Here is a 27,678-nt window from a genome sequence, read left to right as displayed (position 1 = left end):
TTCTAACAGCAATTTCTTACTGCTGAATATTTACCAAAGGCTGCTCAGGGCAGTGGTGGAGTCACTGTCCCAGGAGTGATTTAAAAAACATGCAGATGTGGCACTTGGGGACATGGGTCAGTGGTGGCCTTGGCAGCGCTGGGTTAGTGGTTGGACTTGATCCTCTCAGAGGGCTTTTCCAACCTAAACAATTCTGTGATTCTACGCTTATCCTGTCTGTTCTCACAAATCTCATTTACTGTCATCATTGTGAAAAATAAAATTTTGTAGTGTAAATGGAAGCAAATATTTGATGTCACATGGAGCTTTCTTTGCATTAATTAGCAATTTACTGAATAAATATCGCTGTGCAAACCAACAATCAGTATCTTATAATTAAAAGCTTGTTCATGTTTATCTGCAATCTTTCCCCAAAGATAAAACCCTGTGAAAACCACAGGCTACAGATGTTTCCAAAATGAGAGAAGTGTCAGTGTAAAGAAACTCACTCAAATCAAAGTGCTGTCATCTGTGTGGAGCACCAGAGCCGGCCGGCTGAGCTGACGCTCGTGGTTTGCAGGCTGCTGTCTGCCCCGGGATGCAGCCGGGCACTGCTGCGGGCACGGTGGGGCCTCCGCGGGTTCATCCCTCCCCTGCCCCGAGCAGGGCCAGCCTGCCGGGGAGGACTCGGCTCTGGGCTTGGTCCCTGTTGAAAGGGAAGGTTGCTCCAGCTTAGTGCTTGTGCAGTTAGAGACATACCTGCCCCGAAACCATTCCACGTCATTTCCAACACAGGAGCTCCGTCCCTGCACTGTTATCCACAGCACGCTGTTCCCCCACCACTTTCCTTCTTGGGTACTCACGTTCTACCAGTCAGTGTTCTGCAGAGTCAAATCACTAAATCCTCACATTCTGCAGAAGTCATACATCAATAAAAATAAACACTTGAGTCCAGACCCGTTTGTGTCTGACCCAGTGCCTGTTGCCAACATCCACAAAGATCTTTAGCCTCTAGATTTCCCATGGTCAAACAAAATAAGGTCTGAGTGGCATTAAATATCACTTTTGCATTACACACATTTTTCTCTCACATGGAGTGTCATAAGTGGATAAAGAACCTGATATTGTGGGTACCTAAAGCCCAACACAGCTTCTGCTGAGGGACCTTCAGGGATAAGGGGCCAGCGCGCTGTTAAAGATTAAAACCCAGCCGTCTGCTTTTATGCTTGAGAGTCCTTCGCGACTCCCCGGTGACATCACATTCATCTCACTGTATTTGAGAAATGCATTTAAATGTCAAAACTAAAGTACCCAAACAAGGGCTCCTTAGCACACTAACTGTTAACACATTGCTGAGCCAAATGCCTTCCCCAAGACATATGGGGCCGGCTCTATCCATAAAATATACCACAAGAAACACACAAAGTCCCAGAGGAAATAAATACTCTCCGCTTTAGTCTGACCTGGTTTTTCCTCCCAAAACACACTTGAAGACATGTTTCACTGCAGGAGAGGACATCAATTTCAAATACTTTCCTACAGCACTGCACCTCCTCATGGCTGAGGAGATGCTCCAGGCCACGGCCGTGGGGCTGCGTCCAGAGGGAGGGTCCATGGGGATGGGGCTCCTGCCAAGGCCTCTCACTGGGTATGCTTCACCTCAATTGAAATAAAACTGTTCAGACCAATGAGCTCAGTAATTTACTTCAGACAGACCTAATCAGTGCAAGGTAAAAGAGAGGCAACTTTGCAAAATGTAAATGAACCCGACGCCAGAGACACAAGTAATGGGAATTCAATGGCAGCTGGTGCCAGAGTAGCAGAACCATGAGCTGTCCCTGATTCCAGCTGCTTGGAATACAGAAAAGATGGAAGAGGAATAAGCTCCTTCCTCTTGCCCTGCAAAACTGTGCAGGGGCAGCAGGATGCTCAGCCTGGGAGTGAGAAGCAGCTCTGCCCTGCCCTGGGGGGCTCAGTGATGCTCCAAACACCCCAGAACACCGGGGTAACCAACCTGCTGGGATTTCCCTCCTCCCTGTACAAGTCCCAGTGCCTTTGAAAGTGCAGAAGGAAACTGGCCAAGGCCATCCGAGCCCCAGGCAGGAAAGAGAAACTGCCCACAGCCAGTGGCTATGAGAGAGCCAGGATCAGTGGGAAGGGCAGAGGCAGGAGGACCCCATGGGCCCAGACGATCAAGCTCGGCCCCATGTGCTGTGAGCCCCATTTTCCTGCTGGAGCAGAGCCAGCTCCTGGCCAGCCCCAGGGTTGGGGGGCTGCAGGGAGCAGCCGTGGGAAGGAACAAAATGCCCGTCTGCTCAGGGAAGCCCAGTTTTCCTTGGGCAATGTGGGAATGAAGCCAGGGCACGCAGTGCTCATATCACAGTGCTGGCACCACTGAGGGAGCAGCAGCTTTTTCAGAGAAGAGCAGTTAGGTCTTCATAATGGACTGCAACTTTCTAGAATAATTTAATTTTTTCCTACTGTTACGATGCCAGAATTTCAATCAGACAAAACTGTATAATGGATTTCTTTTGCTGGGCATGTTACATAAATTGCATATTCAAGTACTATAAAATATTTGTAACAGACAGGTACTTTTCTAAATTGGGTCTGACAGTAAGCGATGGTGACTGGAATATTTATGTGATGGCACCCTTGCAACGAGGCAAAATGCAGGGTGTGGGACTGGGAACACGGCAGCAGGGATCCCACACAGGGTTTCCAGCTTTTCTGCTCTGCTGCACCGAGCTCCCCAGCCAGCGGAGTCTGTGCTCGGTGCCATCGGGGAGCAGTGGCAGATCCATCATGCAGAGCACCCTACAGCAGAGATTTGGACAGATTCTCCCTTCCTCCCTCGTCCCAAGTTCTTTGCTGCTCAGGAAGCACAGAAGGCTGGACCCTGCGAGGGAGAGGGACCAGGCTGCCCTGCCCAAGGGTGCAAGAGGGGGTCTGGAAGGATGCTCCTTGTCCAGGGCAGCTGCCCCCAGCTCTTGCCCAAGTGTTGCTCTGTTGCCAGAGCCTCCCCAAGACTGACCACTCATTTTGGTAACTGAGCACTCATTTTGGCAACATTTCCTTGACAATCGCAGTTGGCAGGACCATACTTTGCTATTTACAATTAAAATATTGTATTGATACAAATAGGCTTTGGCAGGCACTTCAAGAGGTTTTTAATTGAATGATTATTGTATTAAATAACTGTTTTTAATGGAGCATGAACTTGCTTAAATGATGACTGTAGAGCTACTGAAGGTCCAGCAAATTTCCCAGGTATTTCCAGCTTTTCACAAATAAATATGTCTGGCCAGCAAAATAATTTCCTGGCTGATCATGGAGGGTGGCAAGGTAGAAACTGCCAGTCCTGGGCTAAGCTCTGGAGCTGTGGCTGGCAGTTTCTCAGGCTGTGCCAGGCAGCCCACCACAGCAATGCCCACAGTACACGTGCTGCTCTTGGCTGGGCAGGAGGATGAAGGGGAAGGAAGGCTGGGCTTCGTTCACCCTGATCACAGGTCAGCTGCAGCACCAGCACCTCGAACCATGCACCCTGAACACACCCCGACCCCCTGCCTTGTGGGGGTTTGGCTCCTGCCAGGGCATTTCTAGTAATTCCAGGCTCTCGTTAGAAACCTCTGTGGCACAGACACTTCGTCTGCCTCCCCTCAACAATAGCTCACGTCAGTTTGCATTACTCACGAATAGCAGAAGCAAACATGAAGATGAGCCCTCTGAAAAAGGCTTGCACAGCTCTTCAGCACGGGCAGGATTAATCACAAATAATAATTACCATACCAAGAGATAATACTGCAGCCTCGCCTCTCAGCTCCTGGGCAAGTGGGACCAACCCAGACGGGGGGAAGCAGCAGTCATGGTGCATCCTAGCATGAACCCCCCCTCCCCCCGCCCCATTTATTAAATCATCACTCACAATAGTTCTGGATTTCATGATTTATCAGATCAGAAAAACAGCACCAAGCCAGCAAACTCCAGCCTTGAGCAGTGCTCAGCACCCCTTTAACCTTCTGCTCCTACTCACAGCACCATCTTTGCTGCCTCAAGGCAAAATGCTCCATGACCCTGGGGTCACCACGGAGATGGCCACCACCAGCCTTCTTTTTCGTGCCAGGGAGGCTTCCACCTGATGCAGCCACATGACAGCAATGGGCACTATTAGTTTATTGCCTCCATTAAGGCTCCGATAACTTAACGACAGATCAATAAAGCATTATTACCCTCCAGCCTTGAAAACTCAGTCACCCCAAACCCACCCAGCTCTGACAAGCTCACAGTTTCTCATCATGAGGAGCCAAGACAGCTTGTTTACAGAGTCTGGCTGCCCAAACACTCCTTCTGCAGGAAGGGGCTCCCCCCCACTTCTCCCAAAAAGAGATCAGGTATCCCAGAGGGCAGGGGCTGGTGGCAGGTAAAGGTGTTCCCGACATGCCCTCCATGGGGGATGAGTGCCAAGGACGCACTGGGGGCTTCCCTCTGCAAAACCCCGTGCCCACAGGACGCCCCTTCCATCGGGGCACCAGGGCTCCCCCACCACTGACGCGCAGCTGGGTCCTGACCGGGTCATGGCAGTGTCCCCCCAGATCACACACCCCACTTCGGCCACAGGAGCCCAACAGCCTCCCCGATCACTGTAACGTAAAAATCAATATTGCTACTTCAGCTCTGAAACACCTGTATGGCTCTCACTGTAAGAGAGGATTTGCAATTTGAAGTGCTAATGATTTACTTTGTTAAAAAATTAATTCAGCAATTTTCTATGAATTATATGCAGCTCAATAATAAAAAATATTTCTACATTTGGAAGCTTTCCATTACTGGTCCTGCTCCTCTGCACAATGAAATCACTTTTCAGAGACAGAACTATCTGAAAGTATTTTCTGAGAAGTGATATTGAATTGATACATTAGAGGAGAAAGTTGGGCTCCTTTTGTAAGAATCATACATTTCACAATAGTCTGAACAAAGGAAGTTGTCTCTGAATGCCGTAATTTAGTCCTGAAAAAGTGACAAACAAATAATTCCAACTAAACTAGAGAAAGAAAAGTGGTGACTTTTAATTATATAATCTTTTTTGATGAATTTGTTTCTGACAGTTTTATAGGCTGACAAGAGAAAGTGTTTTATATGCAAAAAACATTATTCACTCTCAGCTGTTAAAGCATAAAAATTGTCAAATGATTTTAATACAGTTTTAAGTTTAATGTTTATTGTCAGAAAAAAAGTCCACAGCAATTACTGAGTCACATGGCCCTTAATTCTTTGTTTCTGACAGCAAAAACAATAAAATATGGTTTTGCCCAAAACTTTTACTGTACAGATTTATGAGGTTTAAAAGACAGCTGCTTTTCTTAGTTCTTTGCATTTAAGGAACTAAACTTCCAGGCATTTTCCAGTGTGAATGATCCTCCTAAACCTGAGCAGGTTCTTACAGAGGGGGTTACACCTGCCTGTGCCCACACCTGTACGGTCAAACACCTGCCCCTCCATCCATGCTGGCATTTGGGAAGTCCCTTGGAGAAAGCAAAGCTGCTGCAAGGAATCCCACTTATTTTCCCCAAACCTCTGTCCTTAATAGAATAAGGAAATTTAACTCTGTCCCCAGTCCATTGAAAATTAAAATATTTTTCAAGGAGATGGAGGACAACATTAAAATCTAGCACCTCTCCTTTGCCAGGGGTGAGATGCTCTGGCATTGAACGGGCTTTGAGGTGCTCTCTGCAGCTCGCTGCCTCCAGACCCGGAATGCAGAGGAGAGGCAGAAATAGGCACAGTAATCTGTGGGACTTTAGCAGCAGCTCCATTTTTCTTCATTGTGAGCATTGTCAGTCACATCGATGTGTCACACCCCTGGGGTGCAGCCAGAGGTGCTGGAGAGAGCAGACCCTGTGGCCAAGGTGCCACCAGGTGCTTTCCCACACCCCGCTGTCCCTGAGGCTCTGGCATCCTGCCTGCAGGAGAGCTGGTGCCCAAAAGGGCACGTCACGGCCTGAGAGGGCTGGGAAATGCTACATAACTGATGATTTTTAATATCAGAATAATGAAACCAAGCTGAGCAATATTAATCTTTTTAAAAATGTAAAGAACCAGGGCTCTGTTTCCATGGCAAACCACATCCTGCACATTACCTATCACCTGGGGATTACGGTGGCATGGTAAATAGAGGGGTAAATACAGGCGAGAGGCGCTGCTCTGCTCTCGGCAGATACAAGCCGTGCTGCCAGTATAAAAGCATAATGGCATTTGCTAGATCAGCCTCCTCAAAGCAGCCACGTTTCCATGCTTTTTCCTGCATTTTCCACGCAGGTTTCCCCTGCCCATTGGCTCTGCCTCCAGCCCCAAGGCACCCCAAATCCCCAGGTCAGCTCCAGACCCAGCGTCCCTCAGCAGCAAGCACGCTGGTCCACCACAGGGACTGGTTTGTGTCAGCAGCACAGGCTGTTTATACCAGTTTTTCATGTCCTCATACTCTCCCTATCCAAGCAGAAAGCAAAAATCCTACCCAAACCCCTCCCAACTTCCAGGAGTTTGCAAACCCCTGCTATAAATAGACCTCTAATAGGAGGCTGTAATAGGATACAATTTATTTCCAGATCTGATGGGCTGACCTTCATCATCACTCGAGGCTCTACTTGTCATGAATTATGGGCAATTCACTCACTAGTGGAAATAAATTGTATTACCAGTGCTCAGTATCATGTCCTCCGCACACAGCACAGGGGGGTGCAGCTCCTCCCCGGCTGCTGGGACCAGCCTCCCCCAGAGCCCCTCTTCGGGGAGCCCCTGGCTCATGGGGCTGAGCAGGAGCTGCCACAGCTGGGGGTCATTTTGGGAGCTGCTGTGCGAGGGTCCCGAGCAGGGGCTGCTGTCCATGTCACCAGGCAGGAACAAGCCCGAGCATCACTGCCCTGCACAGTCACCATCCACCCCATGTGCTGTTCCTGACTTTATCCATCTCCAGCATGGATCCGTTGTTCAGAGGGTAATGTAGGGCATGGTGGGGACTGGTGGAGCAAGCTGGGCCCTTCTCCTGCTGGCTCTGGTCCTCATGCTGATCAGAGGAGTATGACTGCCACCAGAGCAGCAGCAGCTGCAGGTTCCTACCCTGCTCACCCCACCTCTGGTAATGAGATCAGGAATCATGAGAAAAGGGGTCAGAGCATTAATCAAGTGCAGTTAAGATCAATATAAACAAAAGCAGTAAATACCAAATAGAGCCATATAAGTGCTATAGGCTGAGGCTCTGCTGCCACTGGGGAGCACAGGCCCTGTGCCAGCCCATCCCTCCCAGCCACCCCCTTGCACTCCAGCATCTGTTCATTCTGCCAGACCCTGGGTAGTGGAGGAAACAGATGTGCAGAGCTATTCAACGAGCACCAAATGCTGAACCAAAAACAGGTCTGTTTTCCTCACAGGGGTGTGGAGAGCCCTCATGAGCTGCCCAGTGCCCAGGACCATGCCTCAGGGCGAGGGGTACCCCTGAGGTGGGAGCTGCCCCCACCCTGTGCTGAGTTACAGCCCAGGCCTGTGTTGGTGAGGTGCTTGCCCACATGTGCACAATAATGGACTTCTTGAGCTGGGCACTGATGAGCTCCTGCATAGCTCACATCAGAGATGAACTCGTGGTTAGTGTCAAACAAGGAACACATCAGGCAGGAATTCATTATTTCGTAGCGGAAAATGCGTACCTAGGATTCTCCTTAAAACACATGATAAAGCAGCTCAGACTTGCTGAAAGCACCAATCCCATTCTTCCCCACTCCCTTTTTCTCCAGCACATCCTCATCCCTGCCTACATCACAAAAATTCACTAAAGGCAGCAGTCTGCATCAGACTTTATCAAAAATTTGTCAAGGCCCAGTCCAACAAGTGGTCAAACACAAGATAACAAGATGATAACCCATGGCGTTAAAGAATAAGCCATCCATTAGCACACAGGCCCCTGTGGCCCTGACGGGGTGTGGAGACACAGCAGAGCTCCCTCCCCACGGCAGCTCAGGCTCCTCTGTGTGCACATTTCTGTTTGTCTGCTGGCAACTGGGACCCCGAGAAGGTCGGCACTCTGCAGCCACCCCAGCTTGCCAGGGAAAAGCCAAGTGCCAGAAGCATCTTCTGCTTCTCCAGACACAGACACAGAAAGTCTTTGTAGTCAGTGATTCGGAGCTCCATACCCAAGTCAGGAGGGATATCAGGGCTCCTCTGCCCCACAAGCCAGACCAGCTTCTACTCAGACGATGATCTGCTCCAGCTACTAAAGCTGAGGCAGTAAATCAAGAATTAGCCTACACAAAGACTAAAAGGGAAAGGATTTATTAAAAGACAAGCAGCAGGAGATCATAAGCTTTGTTTTACAGTTTGGTCTCCACACACTGCAAGGAGGAGCAGGACCTTGGAGGGTTCAGAGACTGAACTCTGTCCTTATAGATATAAGAAAACAGTTTTTTCTTCCTTAAATTGAGGAAGTTTTATTTGTTTTGAAAGTTGTTCCAAACATGCAATCTACAGTCATCTTTTAGAGTAACATGCCTGTACAACCTAGTTCAAGCTCATACAAGAGCCAAATTCCAGGTAAGACCAACCTGCTGTTTCTTCAGGAGATTAATTGAGATTTTTCCACGCAGTACAGAGAGCAGCAACAAAAAAATGCCACAGTAAATACCACAGGGCAGCTGTAACACTGAGTCTCCTCCCAGCTCAGGCCCACCCGGGCAGTGATCCCTTGAGCCTGCAGCTCCCCTCTGTACTCTGAGCAGTCAAGCCATGCCCTGAGAGCAACGGGGGGAGCCCTTTGTGGGGATTCTGCTGGTTTCTCATCAAAGACAATGAGGGGTCTCTGAGCCCTTTCCTGGGGTTCTGCAGGGTGCACCAGGCTCTGTGGCACACAGGTGATTTTCTAGGAAAAAGATATTGATATGGGGGCTGCAGAGCTAAGCAACAGACTCTGAGGATCTCCTGGGCACCCATGTTGCAGTCAGGGGGGACACAAAGGACACTGCAGGCAGATTAATTTCAGAATGTGCCATGTTCTCCTAGGAGCCGTGCTGGGTGATAGTGCCCCTGTTCCCACGCCAAACTGGCGAGACCCCCAGGTCTTTGTTGCAAAAATCTCCCTTTGTTTGGAATGATTTAAACAGAGTAAAAAGAACAGTTTGTTTTTAATAATAGATTATTATTGTTCATGAATCAAAAATGTATCACAATTATTTTTGCATAAAGCTCCTTACCCAATATGTGTTTTTCAAGCAGGAAGATACTACCAGGATATTTCTCCTATTTCTCCTGTTTTCCCAGCTGCAGATGCACAGTGAATCCTAATTAAAACCTTTAAGTCTTATTCCATTTACAAGAAGGAGTGTATCATTTTTCTTTTAGCTTTTTTTAATACAGGGTCTCAATGCCCATTACAAAAATTCCAATGCATCGTTGAAGTTAGCAGCTAATTATATTTCTCCAAGTTATATATCTGGAATTCTAGATGGGGAAAAGGCAATTACTTTTTCTCTCATTTAGCATAACAATCTCTGAAGCTTTACTGGCGCTCCAGTGAGTCATGCTATAGATCAGCGCCCGGGCTGGAGAGAGGAGGAATTTGGGGGGAAGGCAGGATGCTTGCTCAGCTCTTCCGGGCTCTTTCCCTTGTTAGTATGCTGTCCCCACCAGGACACTCGCTAATTGTTTGTCGAATGACCGCGGTGCTTTTTGCCTCGACAACTTTGCCGGGGAGGTCATTCAGCACATTCATTACGGGGCACCTGCTCGCGCTGCTGGAGCAAAGGGTCTGTCAGCATTTTCCAGGAGTTTATAACTTGGCTGCAAATGTTTGTGCGGAGCTGAAAATTGTTGCATGATTTCTCCCAGGCAGAAACCGGCTGGTTCTGCCCGTTTGTTCCCCTGTCACTTTTCCCAGGTGCTGTTGGCAGCGCTGCTGGCACTGTGAGCCCCTGCCCACCGGGCTGCGGGGACGCTGCGATGGGGATTGCTCTGGGCTCTGCAAGGAGAAACTCCCCCCCGGCTCTGTCCAGACCGGCAGAGCAGGGAGGACGGGTCTGTGCAGCACGGGGACACAGGGCTCTGGGAGCCCCCAGGGGAGTGGCAGCGGCACGGGGCAGCCCGGGTGTAGGGACGGCTGGTGGACTGCTGGCCATGGGAGCCTTGGCCTTTGTTAGCTGAACTGCTATGAGCTTCATTTTAACACTCCTCTGCCACCTATTTTGAAAGATCTATTACGCTTGGAGCATCTTGCCTCTTTCTCAAAACTGAACTTCAAAACGCTTCCAGAAATGGGTCTGGAATTTGTGCATCAGCCCAGAGATGTGCGTTTGGCCAAGCTGTAGTACCCTCATTGTCCCTGCATGACAAGGAGTTTTGTAGATTTCCTGCTCATCGAGGCTGCACTTGTGATAATGTGAGGAAAACAAACCAAAACAAAACACCAAAACCAAAACAAACAAAAAACCCCGAGGAAAAGAAATTCCCTTGCACATGCTGGAACAGGGAGAGAGACCAAAGCTGCTTCCCAGCTGGTTTCCAGCTCAGTGCCATATTTCTACCCCAGGACGGGAACACCACACTGATCCACATCAGCAGACAGCGCGCTCACTCTCCCTGCTGATTTATTCCTTCTGCTTCTGGATGTGTTTTGTTGCTGGGTAGTCCCAGACCACTGACTGTTTTTCCAGACTTGTCTGTGACACTGACACCAGAAGTGCTTTTGGAAGCAAAAGGATGGAAAAGGATTCAAATGAAAGGAGCCCAGAATTGGCGCAGTTAGCTCTGTAGGCATCGGGATGGCTTTGATTTCCTGCAAACTCTCACCATCTTTTCAAGCTGGAGAAATGCTGGTGGCCTCAGGACCAAGACACTGGTTTTCCCTACCACAGGGCCCACAGCTCCCTGGCTCAGCCCGGTGGCTGCCCTGGAGGGACCTGTGGTGCCGAAGCCCCTCTTGGCTGTGGTGGGCGCAGGGTTCTCCCTGCCCTCGGACGCTCTGGGCTGTGATCGCTCCCAGAGCCCGGCTGTCCCGCCCTGCCCCGTGCCAGCCCAGCTGTGGCTGCGCCGTGACAGGGAAATGTCCCCCCCAGCACCTGAGCCAGGCAGAGCCAGCCCTGCTCTAGTCAACGAGAACAGGGCAGCCCCTTCCCCACGGGCATCCCCCGCCCCAGAACGGGCACCCACTGGCCCCAGGGCCAGGCAGCGGCTGTGGCTGCCGGGGCCGTGACACTGAGACACTGCTGCTGGGGAACCTGTGCGAAATTAAATTCTCCACTTGGCTGGTCCGGGTGGCTTGGCTTTGCTCTGCTGACTTGTTCCTTCATTATTTTTTTGGCCGATAACTGACTGCAAGCTTGTCTTGTCTGTTTAATACCAGCACAGCAGCTCCAGGAGAGGCTCAAGCTTGTCAGTCTCGGCGAGCGCACACTGTATTGCTCTCCCCACTTCATTTACTTCATGGACAGGAGGGGAAAAGCCTCGAGGCGCTGCAGAGCTTGGCAGCGGGGATAGGGGATTTCTCTGCAGGGTGGGTGCAGCCCCCCAGAGCAGCCCTGGGCAGGGCAGGCTGGGGCACAGGGAGACCTGCACATTTCCAGGGGAGACCAAAACTTGGATGGGGCCAGGCAAGCTAAGGACAGTAATTATTGAGATTAATCTCTCCCTCACACCTTGGAGCATGCTCAGGAAATCTCCAGGCACCTTTGCAGGCAGGTTTGCAATGGACTTGGCTGTTCTTGCTCTCGAGCACCTGGCGCAGCAGCACCTGTGGCTGTAGTGGGAGGTGGGTGCAGGGCTGGCATTTCCTCTCTGGACAGAAGAGATGTTATTTCTGAAGTACCTTCTCCCCGTGCCTGACTGTCCTGTGTGGACTAATGCACTTAGGGGAGCACAAGGGTCCCAAGCCACATGCCCAGGCAGATCCAGCCGTACCTGTCCTGGTGTTTTTGCAGCAGGGACAGAGGCAGGATCAGCCCGGTCCCCTGAGTGGGTCTTTGTCTGGAGGACAGGCCGCCTGCACTCAGCCGCAGAGCCCGGGCAGCCGGGTCCTTGGAGTAAGGCTTAGCAAACACAGTTGGTTTTTGTTTAATTAAGAGCAAGCAGAGAATTTAAAGACTGGGTTTTCTCCAACCTGTGATAAATTAACCTCCTCCTTGCTCAGGAGGACAGGAACGCTCCAGATCAATGATCTTACTGATGCCTGGCTTCTCCTCCTTTGGAGGGAGAAAGGGACAGAGAGCATCAGCCCCTGCCCCTGCCGCTGCCTTTGGGGCAGCAAGTGGAGTGACTGTGGGTAATGATGATGAATGGCATGATTAAAGCTGGAACTCAGACCTACAGCTGGAATTTTAGACCCTATTCACAGAATAATCCAGCTCCTGCTGTGCAATTTGGGGGCACTTAGAGTGCAGCTGCAGGCAGTGGGGTGCTCCAGGCAAAGCCCCCGACAGACAGACACCCCTGACTCACGCTGTGTTCAAGGGACCAGAGGGCTCCTGTTCCCATGTCAGGTTTGGTGCAGAGCTACTCCCAGTGTGGCTGTGGCCATGCCAGCGGGTGCCAGCATCCTGTGACAGCCACCAGAGGATATGTGGGCACCCATGGGTGAGATGTGCCTGAATAGGGACCACTGGATTGTGGCTTTTGTCCCTCTGGGTCCTGGGCAGAAAATAAGTCACCGAATTTTTTAAGATTTTTGTGCATTTAATAAAAACTGGTGGATTTATAAATGTCTCAGAAATCACACAGACACAATATCTGCAGCTCTGCCTGGGCAATGCTGGGCCTTGCCTGCAGTTTTTGCTTTTCTAAACTCCTTCTTTAAATGTATTTTTATACAGCAGTGTTGACCTTTTCTGCCAGCCCCTGTGGAGCGAGGTTGTATCTTGTGTAAAAGTCATATCAAATGGGCCACAAAAAATCACTCTTGCCTGATTAAAATGAATAGTCTAGACAACGTGTGCATTTTCCTTCTGTGTCGTTAGCTTTGTGTGAGAGCTTGCAGCAATCAGGGCTTTTATGGGAGAAACACAGCTACAGGTACCGCGAGCTGCCTTAGCGGATACTAATTACAATCCCTGTAAGGATTGATTTGCGAAGAAAATTTCTATTGCCTCAAGGACAAACGTTTGTGCAAATCATATTATTGTGTATGAGAAATTGGTAACACTTTATGAAATGGTTCGTTTATAAATACTTTACTATTTATTAAATTAAATGGTTTTATAACAATCCTTTTGCTAAGTTAAAATATCTTAAGTGTTCTGGTTTTACATTATTTCTGTGCTATAAAGCTGGCTGTTAGGGCTTGGTTGGCGTCACCTGTTAAGACTATTGTTGCTGCAGTTTGTAACACACTGTGTCTGACACTGTGGTGCCCACACACAGTGCTGGTGTCAGAGCAGCAGCTCCCCTGAGCACCTCCTCTCCCCTACTTCATTCGGACCTGAAGTTCTGGAACAGCATAATTTTGAAGTTGCCTGTTTCCTTGAGCGTGGGGTTTGACTGTGGCAAATAACACAGACTTTGTCTGTGTTGCATGTTTGGCTCATGGCACAAGAAGTGGGTGCCCAGCCCTCACCTGTGGCACCAGCAGATCCCTGATCCACCCAGTAGGAGATCCAGCTGTTGCATAGAGAAGGATGAGACTGTTCCTGTACCTCGTACATCCCCGGATCTGGACCTTTCCAGAGAGGAGCTGGAAGACACCTGCAAGTGGGAAGCATTTTGTGTTGCCTCCAAACCATTAGGCCCATTCAGACATTGTTCTTGTGGACAAGCCAAGTGTATCCCACGGTGTGGGGGCTGCACTTTGCTCCTGGTTTAGATCTTCAAGACCCAGTGGGTCAGGAGCTGCTTTCTTATTTTCCTATGGGAGCACTCTTTGCAATCTCACGGTGACTGGTGCTGTATCCAGGCTGCCCACTGTCCACTTGACCACACTTCCAACATGGCAATTTTTCCAGTCCTGTTATGCATTTTACCTGGAGGAATTAGAAGAGGAAGAAGCGTTGCCTTGCATGGGAGGCGTGTGAGGCGACAGTGCTCACCCTGGGTGGCGCACACAGCCAGGAAGATGGACAGGAGCAGTGGTCACACCTGTCAGTCATCAGATACCTGTTGGTCCTGCACGTTACTGGTGCTGTGCCAGCACTCCCAGGCTGACCAGGTTCATTCCTACTTTGAGAAGTTGCCCCTGCCTTCCAAAATTCTTGTCTGCTCTGGAAAACAAGCGGATAAGACATCTTTACTGAGCTAGAAATTTCTCTTGAATGTCCTCTCTCTAATTTATGTTCCCTCTCACTTCACTGCCTGCAGCAAAGCCCATTAATGGTGGCAGTTTGTGACACAACTGAAGGCTCCTCTAAGGGGCAGCTCTCCCGCGATTCCACCGTGCACTGACTTTGGAGGCGTTTGCTGGCGTGGTGAGGCTCAGCTTCCCCCTCTGTTTCCCAGGCTCCAGAGACTAATCCTTCCTTTGGCTGCCTCTGCTGCTGCTATGGCAATATTTTCTCCCCCATCGTGGTAATCACGCAATGGTCTCTGAGAACAGCAGGAGAAGCTGTGCCTGGTAGATGCATAAAAGGTAAGATGAACTACATGTCATAAAACTTTTAAAAGTTCCTTTTTTGTGTTTGTGCGGGGGTTATTTTATATGGCTTTTGATATGAAGCTAAAATTGCACATCAAAAAGGATAATGCATCTTTAAGCTGTTACAATGACTTCTAAATTTTTCATTTAATGTCAGTGAGGAAAAAACCCCTCAGTTGGCTGAGTTACGTTGGTGAGATGGCTGTTTCATTCCATAAAGTGTCTGCAGTGGATTTGAACAGTAGGAAATCCAAGGGTGATAAATAGCTATTTCTAAGTAAATTTCATGCAATTGCCCTTTGGTTAAAGTCTTTCCTCTCAGCACTTTCCTGTGCACATAGCCCAACTAATAATATTCAGGAGCAAGTGCTTTCCAGTGTGACAACTGATTGCACTTTGAAGCAGTAAATGGCTGATTTCATAATTGGTATAATTTTTCACAAGTACCTGAATGTCATATACAGAAAGAATAAGCAACCTGGACTTAATACGGGAGCTTTTTCAATTCTCCTAAAAATCAATAATGTATTAAACCCCTCTAACTGATTAAAATAATGTGAACCCTGAGTAGGTTTTGTGAGGAAGGCAGGTTTCTTCAAGGGTGGCAGATTTATGGCAAAAGGGTTAATACATGGGGAGAACAGGGATATGTTACAGATGGAGTCCGTTTTCCTAATTAAACTTTTATCAAGATTTTCCCGGTTTGAATTGTTTCACTTAGCATGATGGGAAGGAGCATTTCCTTTGGTGTTCAGGGCAGCTACTGCCATTTGTGCAACACCAGGATCTCTGACCTCACGGAAGGGGTGAGGATTGTGAGGAGAAGAAAAAGGAATCCATTCTGAAAACAGCACGCTGGCTCTGGAGGGTCCTGCTGCCCTGTGGCAGGAGAGGGTGCAGGGCGGATTTCGGGGGAGAGCTGCACTGGTGTCAGTGCTGGCTGTGTCAGGACCCGAGCCTGGGGCACACGACAGGTCCAGCCTGGGGACAAGGCTGCTGTGGGGGCTGTCCTGGGGTGTGGGGGGCACCTCCATGCCCAGGGGCCTCTTTGCATGGAAAAGTTCAAGTAGCATCACAGAGAGGTGAATGTGACTGCAGAGTTACAGAAGACAGAGCCTCTCACCAGGAGGCAAACAGGAGGGGTTTTTTTCCCCACGATTTTATGATTTCTCAAAAATCCTTTCATACTATTGTGGAAAGATGTCTGAGGATCTATTGAGAGAATATTTATAAAGCTAAAGCAAAGGTGCAGCCTGAAGGCAGGGAAATGCAGGTGGCCTGGGCACGGGTGGGGACAAGGGTGGGGAGGGGAGGGGAGCGGGCACCTGGCACCTGGGTGGGTGTCTGGGGTGCAGCAAGAGCCACCCCCCTTGTTGGCAGCACCACGTGTGGCCGGTGCCGGGGGTCAGAGCAGTGGGATGTGCATGAATGCCTCGAGGGAAGATTAAGAAACAAGAGCACTCATGTTAAAGCCTGGGCAAGCTGCAGGAGCCCACGGAATCATGTCTGTCCCCAGCACGCTGGGCACCGAGGCCCCTCTGCCTGGGGAAGCCACGTCCCCACTTGCTCCCACACGGGGCAGTGGGGGTGGGAGTGCATGTCACTGCCAGACCTGACTTGCATTTCCCCCAGGAAGAGTGCACTCCTTCCCAGGGGACCACAGGCAGGTGGATTGAGGAATCTATTTAAACTTCTCAAGATCATGATCAGACATCTTAAGCTCTGCATTATTCACGTTTGTCTGTTGTTTCTAACTCATTTCCTATTTTCCAGCTGAGGGACTCTGCCAGAAGCACTCTTTGCCAGAGATTAAAACAATTTAGGAAGCAGACACCCAATTCCTTTCTTTGGATAGTAGGCAAATTGGATATCTGTGAGAAGCAAGCAAATTTTATTATCAACAGATAGTTTGCTACTTAACTATCCTTAAGAATCCCCCAGTATTTGCAGGTGTTTGTTGGTTGTCCTGAGCCAAAAGGCACACGTGGCACATGCCCAGCCATGGTGGCTGGCCCAGCCTGTGCCCAGCCTGTGCCCAGCCTGTGCCCAGTGCCCCCGAGGGACACTGGCACTCAGGAGGGCAGCGTGGGGAGCAGGTACTTAATGGCAGCAAAGGTGCTGGAAAACAAATGTGCCTGGTGCAGGAGGAAGAGCCCGACCCAACGAGCTCCTTGGGAGCTCTGGCTCCATGGACTGTGCTCTGCCCATCTCCAGTGTTTATACTGAGGCCAAGGGACACAGGGAATGACATTTATGTCATTAGCCGTGGCTGTCCTTGGTTTGTATCAAAATAGCTGTTTTAAATGTAATTATCACTAACTTGGGAAAATGCACCATTAGATATGTAAATTTATTGGCTAATGGATGCGCACGGCAGATCACAGTGGATGGGATTCGGATAACCAAATTGGAACAATTTCTCAGCTTGTTAAGCAGGTTCCCAGGGGTGGGTTTTGGTATCTGGAGGTCTCCCAGGTACCTTCCCTATAGCTCACCTGGGACCTGGCGCTTCCTCTCAGGGAAGGTGCACATCCTGCATTTCCAGTGTGTTTAGGGTGGTGCAGGAAGTTCTGCAGGAGTCCAGGAAGACAAAGGGGATGGCTCTTAAAATTGTACAAGGATCCAAAAAAAAATCATGGAGTCATTCATCAGGATTGCTGTAGTTCTTGACCACATAGTCAATGATTTATTTAATCTTAATATATTCCACAAAGAGTCCCCATATTTCCATAAATATGTCATATCTACCTAATACATAGTAATGAACCTGCTCCAAGGGTAAATAAATAAGATCTAAGCTCAGAAAGCCAATGTTCATCAAAGGCAGATATACAGATATTGAGTCCTTTAAAGTACCATTCTTCACAGCAATCACAACCAAGTTTGGCAATTCATAACGTGTCAAGTCAATTAGAAATCCCGGGGGGCTCGGCGCGAGCCCCAGCCGGGGGCCCGGCGCTGTGCACACACGAGGGGCACACACGAGGGGCACACGCGAGGGGCACACGCGAGGGGCACACACGAGGGGCACACGCGAGGGGCACACGCGAGGGGCACACGCGAGGGGCACACGCTGGCCAGGGCGTGGGCGCGAGACGTGTCAGACCCTGCAGGGAGCCCCGCCAGCACTGCCCCTCCACGGGCATCATGGGCTGTCAGTGATTCTAAGAGACTGATCCATACAAAGTCGTGGAATCAATGAGGCTGGAGAAACCCTCTAAGACCAAGTCCAACCCCTGTCCCCAAGTGCCACATCTGCACATCTTTTAAATCCCTCCGCGGAAGGTGACTTCACCACTGCCCTGGGCAGCCTCTGCCAACACCTGACCACTCTTTCCCTAAAGAAATTGTTCCAAATATCCAATCTAAACCTCCCCAGCACAATTTGAGGCTGTTTCCTCTTGTCCTGTCCCTTGTTCCCAGGGAGCAGAGCCCAATCCCTCACCTGTCAGGGAGTTGTGGAGAGCCCGAAGGTCCCCCCTGAGCCTCCTTTCCTCCAGGCTGAGCGCCCCACAACTCCCTCAGCCACTCCTCAGCCCCAGACCCTTCCCCAGCTCCACTGCCTAACTCTGGACACGCAGAGTGTTGTTTACAGCTGCTGCTCTCAGGTAGGGATTTCATGAGAGGGACTTTTAGATTTCACACACAGAAGAATTTGCTGAATTTTGTTTTGAGAATTGTCTATTATGAAAAAAAATTGAAATAATTTTAAACAGAAAATTTGACTTGGACTGTTTTAATTTATCTTATTCCATTTTTCCATGAAGTTACATACAGCGGTGCATAACATGATGTAATATGCTAATGTAAATATTTTCATACAAATACATTGAAAATGCCTAAAAATGTGGCTGCAAAGGGAAATAACTAATTTTTTATAGGTTGCACCTTCTTAATCTTATTTTCTACAGCAAAGTATTTAATGTTTTTTTATAATTAGTTTGATGAAGTCAATAATAATAGAATATTCTGATTATGTCAATATGACATGTAATATTATGCACTTCTCTACTATTATGCATATTATGACATGACTTGACATGATATGACAGGTCACATTATGCACTAGTACTGATGTCATAAAATAATGTAAAAGTAATGAAAACATATTTTGAAGTGAAAAATTTTAAAAGGAATTGATGACTTTTCCTAAGAGAAATTCCAAAGCAAATCTTTTTCCTTTCCATTTTCAAGTTTGTTGCACTGGGTTACTCCACTCTTCTCCCAAGTAAAACCTTCCATTCCCCAGCCTCAGCTTTGCTGCCTGCTTGTTGCTTTGTTCACCCACAGCAATTGGGCTTGGTGTTGGCTTTTAAAGCCTCCCAGGAGGAGTGTGTCAGGAGCACAGAAACCTGGAGCTCGGGGATGTGTCCTGGCACATGAGATGACGTGGGTGACAATGACACTGGCTGACACCAGACTGGCACGTGCTCCACTCGTGAGCTCTCGGGTGAAGTGCACAGCATGCCGATCCTGATTTGTATTCGTTTTTACAGGGATGCAATGATAATTCCCACCTCCCGGAAATACTAAACAATTCAGAAAACATTTATAGCAGGTTGTTGGTGAGCTGGGTGCTTGTGAGCCTGAGCCTGCCCTGTGCCTGTGGCTGATGCGACTGCAAAGGTGCAGATACCCTATGCAAATCATTAAGAAAACGTGGAAATATTGGCAGGCAGGTGGGAGTTACAGTGGCCTGGAGACTGAAGCAGGAATCCAACATGGGCACTAGGCACTGCAGGCTGTGCTCGATATTCTCCCACAACGGCTGGGATTCGGATTCATTTTTAATGAAACACTTTTTGCTACAATCCTACAGCAGCCCCAAATGGTGGCAGACAAGAGGACGCCAGGTGGAAGATCTGCTCCCTCCTCGCCTGCTTCCCGAGTCCCTCTGTGAGGGAAACCCCCTCGACGGCCGTGGGGACCAGCGGGGACAGAGTGGCTGCGGGACAGCGGGCGGGGGCGAGGGCTGGCGGCCGCGGGGCAGCGGTGCCAGCGCTGGCAGGCGGCGTGAGGCGGATGAAGGGGGAGGATGAGTCTGAGCTGGGGCAGGGCAACTCCGGTCTCTCAACCTCTGCCCGTGTCCGTCCCACAGCCAGGCTGCTGCCCGGGGGGCAGGCACAGGCTGAGGGGGTGCTGGTGGCACTGCCTCAAAAACCGGGCACCCCCGCCCCGGGTTTGGCTGCCGAGCTCCGGCGGAGCCATGCAGGACCTACTGGTGGGTGCCAGCCCTGTCTGGCCGCACTGGGGGCATTGGGGGAGGCAGTGTCCCCTCCCTATCACCACCTGCCTTGCCGCGGCCTCTGCCCGCGGTGCCCGGGATGGGCAATGCTGCGGACAACTGGCACCGGAGACCCCGGTGACACGAGCAAGGTCACCCAGGGACCGCAACAGTGTCATCCTCAAACGGAAATGTCATTTTTTATTATTCAGAGCTGACAGAGGGCTCAGAATGAAGGCAGCTGATGGCTGAGGGAGCTTCAGCTCGGGCAGCCCGGCCCCGGCTCCCAGCCCTCTCCCGCACGGGGTGGGCTCGGAGCCCCGCGGAGCCTCCATCCTCCTCCTCGATGGCTGCGGCCGCCGACGGGGGCTGCCGGTCCTGGGAGACCCCGAGCAGTGGCGGAGCGGGCGGCTGGGTGGGAGCCCCAGTTCCGAGGGGTCCGGGAGGGTGCGGCTGGGTGGGAGCCCGAGTGCCGGGAGCTGGGCGAGTGCTGCTCCTCGCCAGCCCCTCCACCTGCCCTGGGCTGCAGGGGAGCCTGCAGGAGGGAGAGGGCCTGGAGGGACCCCCCAGCCGGGGAACAAGGACCGGGGCTCGGCTCTCTTTCCCCCCCGGCCCCTCACCGTCGCTGCCCGGCCCCTCCACGCCCGCTCCGGCCACGGCAGCGCAGCCCCAGGGCGGAGGTCACTGGTGTTCCGTGAATGCAAATGAACGGGGTTCGATCCAAATTGCATTTCCTCTCCTAGCACGGTGTATGACGGCACATTAAAGTCTATAATATTCCGCTGCTGCTCTTTTGCATGATTTTTTAATTAAAAAACTATGGAGTAAACAAACATTCTGCTCTGGAGTAGCCCTGCAGAGACCCATCCAGAGGCACATTCACAGCCCTCCACTTTTTCAAGAAAGTTTATATCTTAACAAAAAAAACCCCAATAATAATATCACCCACCCTAACAGTTAGTATTGGGTAAAAGTTTGAAGTGAAAGGCAGCTGGCAACCTTCTCCAGCCCGTGAAATGATATTAACATTTTATTATTCTAAGGTGAGCTTTTTGAAACGGAATTTTAAATGTTACCCTGCTGTTCCAGAACACAAAAACCTTTAATTTTATGCAAATGAACAGCGAGGAGCTGAGCGCTTAATGTAAACGAACACTTTCTTTGTAGGAGAGGTTGGAAGGGAAAAAAAAATTCCCAGGGATTCTTTAATTGCTGTCTGAAATTATGTAAATCCCAGCGCTAGGCAGAACGCAATTATCCCGTGCCCCTCTCTGCCAGCATTGCTAATGTCTAACAAAATATCGGTGGGTGACATTTAGTCGAGGTAATGCAAATGAGAATTAATTTTTTTTCCAAGACAAAGGGCAGCTAAAAGATCACCTCGTTCCTGCGCGGAGGGGGCAGAGCGGGGGGCGAGGGCAGCGGGAACTGGGGCGTGTGGTGCTGGGGGCAGCAGGACCCAGCCCACAGCCCAGCAGCACTGCTTTCGCTTTTATTTCTTAGCGGGATGAAGCCTGGGGAGCGGGGAGGGGTGGTGGGGGAAGAGGGGGGGAAGGTTGGTTGTTTGTTTTTCTTTTTAATTCATGGTCATCCCAGCCCGAGGGCAGGGTGGGAACCATGATTGAAACCCACTAATGGCTCTGGCTGGTGGTGGGCAAAGGCGGCAGTGATTTATCACCTCCCCGTGCTGATAACTAGCAATAATTCTATTAAATATTCAGAGTGAGGCTTTGCAACACAATTATCAAACGGGGTTTGTTAGTGCAGAAATGCTCCTCGAGCACAGAAAGGGGCTGCGGGTGCAGGGAAGGGGCTCCTCTGCAAAGGGCAAAACCTGCCCAACTGTGTCACCCCGGCCTGGGGGACAGCTTACCCAGCTCGGAGGCTGGGGGTGGCCCCAGTTTCTGCAGGAGAAATCAGGGAAGTCATAAGGGGATTTTCCTCCTTTTCTCTTTTTATTTTTCTTTTGGTTCTTGCATCTCAGATCTCCCTTTGCTTCAAAGGCCGTAAGAGATTGTGACTCCACCAACCTTTTAAATGGAAAAGGGAACCCCGGTGGAAGCTGTCGTGAGGCAGGGCGGGGCTGTGTGAAGAGGGATGAAGGACACGGATGCTCAGAAGGCTCCAGATCAGGGTAAGAAGTGCTTGTGGAATTATCCTTTGAAATGTACACTTTGCAGGAAGGCCCCAGGGATCATCAAACTGAGGAGCTGGGCTGAGTTGCACCATCTGCTCGGGATTTAGGACAGGCAGAGCTGTGAAAGTATGAATTAAAAGTACAGAGTAGCAGGAAATAGTTTCCCCTTGCCCCATCTTTTGGAAGCAAAGCTGGGTGGCTGGTGCCACCCTCATGCTGTGGCGCTCCCTGTGCCAGGGCTGGGTCACTGGGGCCCAGCTGGGACCCTGAAACCCCGGACCTGTACCGTGGGCCTTGCTGCCCGACCCGAGCGTGGCTGCTCTGGCAAAGCTCAGGCACATCCCAGTTTCTGTATTCAGTTCTTGCTGCATCAGCTCCCCGTGGTCCTGCTACAGCAGCAGGCGAGGGGCCGATGCCCACATGAAGCCCTGCACCTAGGGGCTCTCCTGGTCACCACCTGCCTGCTACTTGCTCTGCAGTCCTGATTATGAGTTTAGGAGCTCCAGGAATGGATATATCATCTGTTTCTCATTGCATTCCCTTTCCTCTGAGTTGCTGAAGCCAGTGCGCTGAGAAATGCATTCCCTGACATCACACCAGGAGCACCAGCCTGCCAGCCCCTCCTCAGACATGCCAGGCACCCAGAGGGGCTGCACACTGGGGCAGTCCTGCCATGCAGGTACATGCCAGGGGAGGAAGGTGAGGTGGTGCAGCTGCAGGCAGGAGCTGTCCGTCACCTGCAGGACCCTGCTGCCCTCCAGACAGAGGCTATCCTTGTCCTCTGGAAATTTATAATCTTTATAATCGAAGATTTAGACTCTTCAAAGCTTTATGCCTGTCTTTAACCTGTAGCATATGCATAGTCTCAATGGGATTTCTCATCTGCTAAGAGTTAAGCACGTACATAAATCTCTGCAGGCTGGGGCCCAAGGCATTCCCACGCACAGCATTCCTGTGCTCACGGGTCATGGAACAGCCCGTGAACCCACTGCCTGAGCGTGTGTCAGCACGGGGGGCACGCCGAGCCCCTGGCACTTGTGCCAGCCTCCTGAGCATTTCCCAAGCAGTTTGGATGCTGTGGGGGTGTTGAACTTCTGACACCACCTTTGGCAAATCCACTCTCTGAGCCAGCACCTCCAGGAAGCGGGCAGGGGGATAACAGCCGGAGGTGAGCCAAGCAGGGAGCAGCCGTGTGCAGCTGCAGACAGCATTTGAGTCAGAGTGGGAGCAGAACAGAGCTCAGGACAGCGCTGGCGTGCCAGGTACTTGGCATGGAAAGGGAAGCATGCTGAAGGCTCGCGGTGCAGCAAGGCTCTCCCTTGCCTCCCTCCCCATGGACTGCTTGCTCACAGATGTGGCCAGGGCAGCGTGCGAGGACCCGGAGCAACGTGTGCAGCTGCTCCACTCCAGCCCAGCTCATCTAGTGCAGCCTGCAGCCTCCTGTGCGCAGGCACTCTCATGTAGATTTGTCACCAGGTGCTATCGAATCAGCTTCATTTTCACCAATGCAAGCTGGTCCAGTGTGACCCAGATGTAAGAAAGCAGCAGATTTTTTGCAGACTGGTAGAACTGGTAAAGTGCATGCCAGCCGCAGTACATCCTCCTGACAGCCTGTGCTTATGGGGTGATTGTATGTAGCAGCACAGTTTTTTCAGGGCCTGGGCTATTAGATTCACTGCATCAATCTCCAGGCTTTTGTTTTCATGTTGTAATCTTTGCCATCAAATGACAAAAAAAGAGGAAATACACTTCACATTTAAAATCATCCCAGTGAAGCCCTTTTTTCCCCTTCATGTAATGTTGTTTTAAGTCAGGTGATGTGACCTTCCACTAAACTCTTTCCACTTCATATCCGGTGTTTTCAATGGGAACAGATTAGTCCTCTTTAATTTGGGGTTAGAAAATCCAGGCAAAGCCATCAAGTGAGAAGCAGCATTTAATAAATGCCTCGTGTTCTGCAGCATTCAGTTTTCTGAGGGCAAAATTGCGTTCATTTCCCTGAAGCCTCACCTGCCCAGGCAGGCAGCCGTGGCCGTCAGCAGCCCCCGCACCGCGGCTCGGCCGCGCTCGCCGTGCGCCCGCAGTGCTCGGGTCAGCTGCTGTTTGTCAAAGCAGCCGCGGCCGCGGCCCCAGGCAAAGCGCTGAGCGAACACGGCACCCTCTGAACTGACCCGGGCATTTAGCCTTTCTGAGAAATATTTATGGAAAGGTCAGCAAATGCTTTGTGACAGGACGCTGGCACATCCCTAACCCTCTCCTCTCCCGCTCCCTGCCTCGCCCACGTTCCAGGCGCGGAGCAAACCAGGGCTGGAGCTCCCGCGACGTTTCCTCCTCCAGGTCGCACAGATGCCACTGCGAGCCCCTGTGCTGGGGACGTGGTTCTGGCCCTGTCCCGTCTGTTTCCAGGATGTTCCTGCATCAACCAGATGATTTCCCTTGTGCTCCCACGCCATCAGGGTTGTGCTGTGGGAAGCAAAGCCCTTCTCGCCGTGCCCTTTCTGGACTGGCCACAGCCTCTGATCCACAGTCCTCATCTCTGCATCACCACCTTCCCTCGGAGCTGAGGTCTGGGAGCTGTGGTTGGACAGGAATGAGCAGAACCTGTTACTGCAGTGCTGGCGAGGAGGCAGCACTGTGTGGGGTGACAGCAGGATGGCTCCGTGCGCTGACTGTGGCAGCACCAGCTGCCTTTTCCTGATGGCACCAGGTACCTCAGGCTCCAGAGCCAACTGCAATTCCCCATCCTATCGCCAGTGGTTCCTGGATCAAACATGCTTTTGCTGTGCTTGCCGTGACAATGCCCAGGCAGCCCCAGCTCCCAGCACTGCTGCCCCATCTGCTGGCCCCGTCTTTGCCTCTCATCCCACTGTCAGCAGTGCCAACTGCCCAACCTGGCAGCTCCTACCTGTGAGGAAGCAGACAGACAGACAGACAGAGCAGCAACAGAAACCAATCACTCTAAACAGATTTACCAGCTAGAAAGTTTCTTGTGAGAAAATAGAGCAGTGAGGAGCACATGCTCCTGAGAAGGAAACAGGCTTACATCCCTGAGCTCTCCTGCCCTGGAATGGCCTGGGCTGCTAAGCAGATCAGAGCAAAACCCTCCTGTAGCTGGGTAATTCCGCCTCTTTCTGATAATCCGGTAACGCCATTAGTGGAGAGTCTGGCAGGAGGGAGCTGTGATGGGAAAGCACTGCACCTCCACACACATGGCAGATTAAAAAGGACTTAATCACAGAGCAGCCACAAAGTGCACTATGTGACATTATTCCTCTGAAATAAAATTTTACATACAGCCCATCTGAGAGCAGCACAAAATAAATACTTTTAAAATCTATGATTACTATAGGGTTGGTTTTTTTTTTTTTTATTTTATATTGGTGGCTGAGTTCTGCTCTTGCTCCAAGGGATTAGAGGGATAATTCCATTACAATTTAGTAACAAGATTAAAAGAGCCAGTTATCCATTTATGGGGGTCTATGGAAACGAGCAGTGGCTTCTGGAGGTCTCGGGCTCTGGGTAGGTGTATCACTCACATCACAGACACATCCAAATCAGGTTAAGGCACAGGCAGGACATACCCGAGGTGAAAAGGTCTCTGTGGCCACCTGTCCTGGCTTTACTGGGACAAGTGTTCAGGGGTTCGCAGGGTGAAAGGACACAAATGGGGAGATGTCCTAGTGTGAAAGGTCATGGAGCAAAGGAGAAAGGCAGGAAGAACAAAGAGTGCTCTAGAGACAGAACCCTTAGAGCAAGGTCTGGGACACCAGGGTTTTGGCATCTGTCCTATTGCCACAGCTGGGATAGGAATTTGAGACAGCTTCCATGGCAAATTTAGTTTCGTCCTTTTCAGAAGCAAATTCCAAAATTCTTGAACACTTTTTTCTCCAAATTCTCTGTGATTTTCTGTCTGAAAATGAGCATGGTAGAAGGTGCAAACATGGGAGATGTGGAGGAAGGAAGCTCTTTAGCTGTATTCATGAGTGCCTTTGGGAATGCCCTGGTAGTGGTGGTCCAGCTCTGCCCCACAGCTTGGAAATCCCAGTCTGAAACCCTCTCACAAGAAAATAACATTCCCGTCAAGCTGCATATGTGGGACTGGCATGAAACAACCCAGGGTTAGAAACTGGCCATCATAGTATTGTTGTGTGTATCCTCTGTACTGATTAACAGATTAATTGATATTTAATTGATAGCACTGTCAGAGCAGGACTTTAGCACATGCTGATTGTCCCACTGGCTGCTGCTAACAAGGCTGAAGAGCATTTAGTATAAATCCATAGGATTCATTCTTGCAAAAGATGCAGGAGCTGCTTTGGAGGCAGCAAAGACCTGAGTTCATGGAGTGCAATGACCAGTCACACTCAGCAAGGTCCTTCTCCTTGCTTTTAAAATAATTCTTGAGAGAAATTTATATTTAGCTGATAACTGGGGGTGTGTTCATTTGCCTGTCCCAGCATGGCACCGGACCCCGCACTCTTGGGCAGCTCCTCTGGAGCACTGTGCCATGTTTGCCGTGCCCTGGTTGTCCCCAGGACATGAATGACACAAGCACAGTATTGGGGCAGATGGAGGACCCGTCCTTGTTCCTATGTCCTGGGTGGAGGAGGCAGGTCTGGGGGAGCAGCCAGGGGGGCTCACAGGCTTCAGCCCCCGATGGGTGGGGGAGCCCCATCCCTGATGACAGTCCTGTGCCCACACAGTGCCAGTTTGCTGTTTATCAAGAGCTTCTTTATGGCCTCTCACTGTAGAGTTACAACCTGGGGCAATCTGTCCTTTTCTCCTCAGACCAACCATTTATGGGCTTGTTCTGGTGAAATTTATGGGTTCTTGGGTGAAACATTAGGAAACATTACAACAAAAATGTAGAACCAGGGTCCGTGGCAAGTGCCAGCTGCAGGGTCACGGCTCTGCCCATGCTGTTCTGCATGGACCAGGGCTCCCAAGGACTACGGCCAGTGCCCAGAGTCCCTCCACCGGGACGGGGCTTAGCCACTGGCGTGTCCCTCCAACCCGTGTCAGGGTGAGGGGCAGGTTATGCAATCGGAACTGTGAAGATGCAGAACACATCCTGGACCAGCCTGGGTTTTTTAAATACGCAGATTGAGCTGTCCTGGTGTTCCCCTGTGGCGCCAGGGAGCGGAGCCGCTGGAGGGGGGGATCACCGTGAGGAATTTGAAAGGATGTGGAGGTTTCCAGAAGAGCCACCAGACAGTCATAACCACGTTGTCTCTCTGGATTAGTTTAATGTCCACTTGAATCACCGACCTTACGGTCTGAAAAGGACCAAATCTGGGAACGGATGGTTTTTCCTATGCAACGTGACAGCAGGGGTCGGGCCTGCAGTGAAATACGGGTTTGGGTTCACTGATGGAAATGCGATTTTAGGATCACTTATCGAAATGCTTTGGAAAAGAAACGGATGGCTGGGCCCTGGGACGGGCAAAACCCAGGCGTTGCCAGGGGACGCAGCAGGAGCAAGGGGAACGGGAGCTGCGGGTGGTGCGGGCAAACGGGCAGAGGGGCGGAGAGGGACAACCGGCGGCACCCGGCGTGCCGGGGAGCGGGAGGAGCCGCGGTGCCGGGGGAGCGGGAGGAGCGGGGGGAGCGGGAGGAGCTGCGGTGCCGGGAGGAGCTGCGGTGCCGGGGGAGCGGGGGGAGCGGGAGGAGCTGCGGTGCCGGAGGAGCTGCGGTGCCGGGGGAGCGGGGGGAGCGGGAGGAGCGGGAGGAGCGGGAGGAGCGGGGGGA

General features: G+C 50.9%; 1 long non-coding RNA gene across 1 annotated transcript; it reads left to right on the top strand.

Moving 5' to 3' along the window:
- The first annotated feature begins 14,295 nt into the window (after positions 1 to 14,295).
- LOC125336806 lies at positions 14,296 to 25,276 on the top strand. Its single transcript, XR_007207854.1, has 2 exons — positions 14,296 to 14,563; positions 21,778 to 25,276. It is a non-coding gene; the product is annotated as an uncharacterized LOC125336806 (long non-coding RNA).
- The last annotated feature ends 2,402 nt before the right edge of the window (positions 25,277 to 27,678 follow it).

The sequence above is a fragment of the Corvus hawaiiensis genome, chromosome 21 (genome assembly GCF_020740725.1).
Source record: "Corvus hawaiiensis isolate bCorHaw1 chromosome 21, bCorHaw1.pri.cur, whole genome shotgun sequence".
Classification (NCBI taxonomy): domain Eukaryota; kingdom Metazoa; phylum Chordata; class Aves; order Passeriformes; family Corvidae; genus Corvus; species Corvus hawaiiensis.
This window is presented reverse-complemented; position numbering and strand designations above follow the sequence as displayed.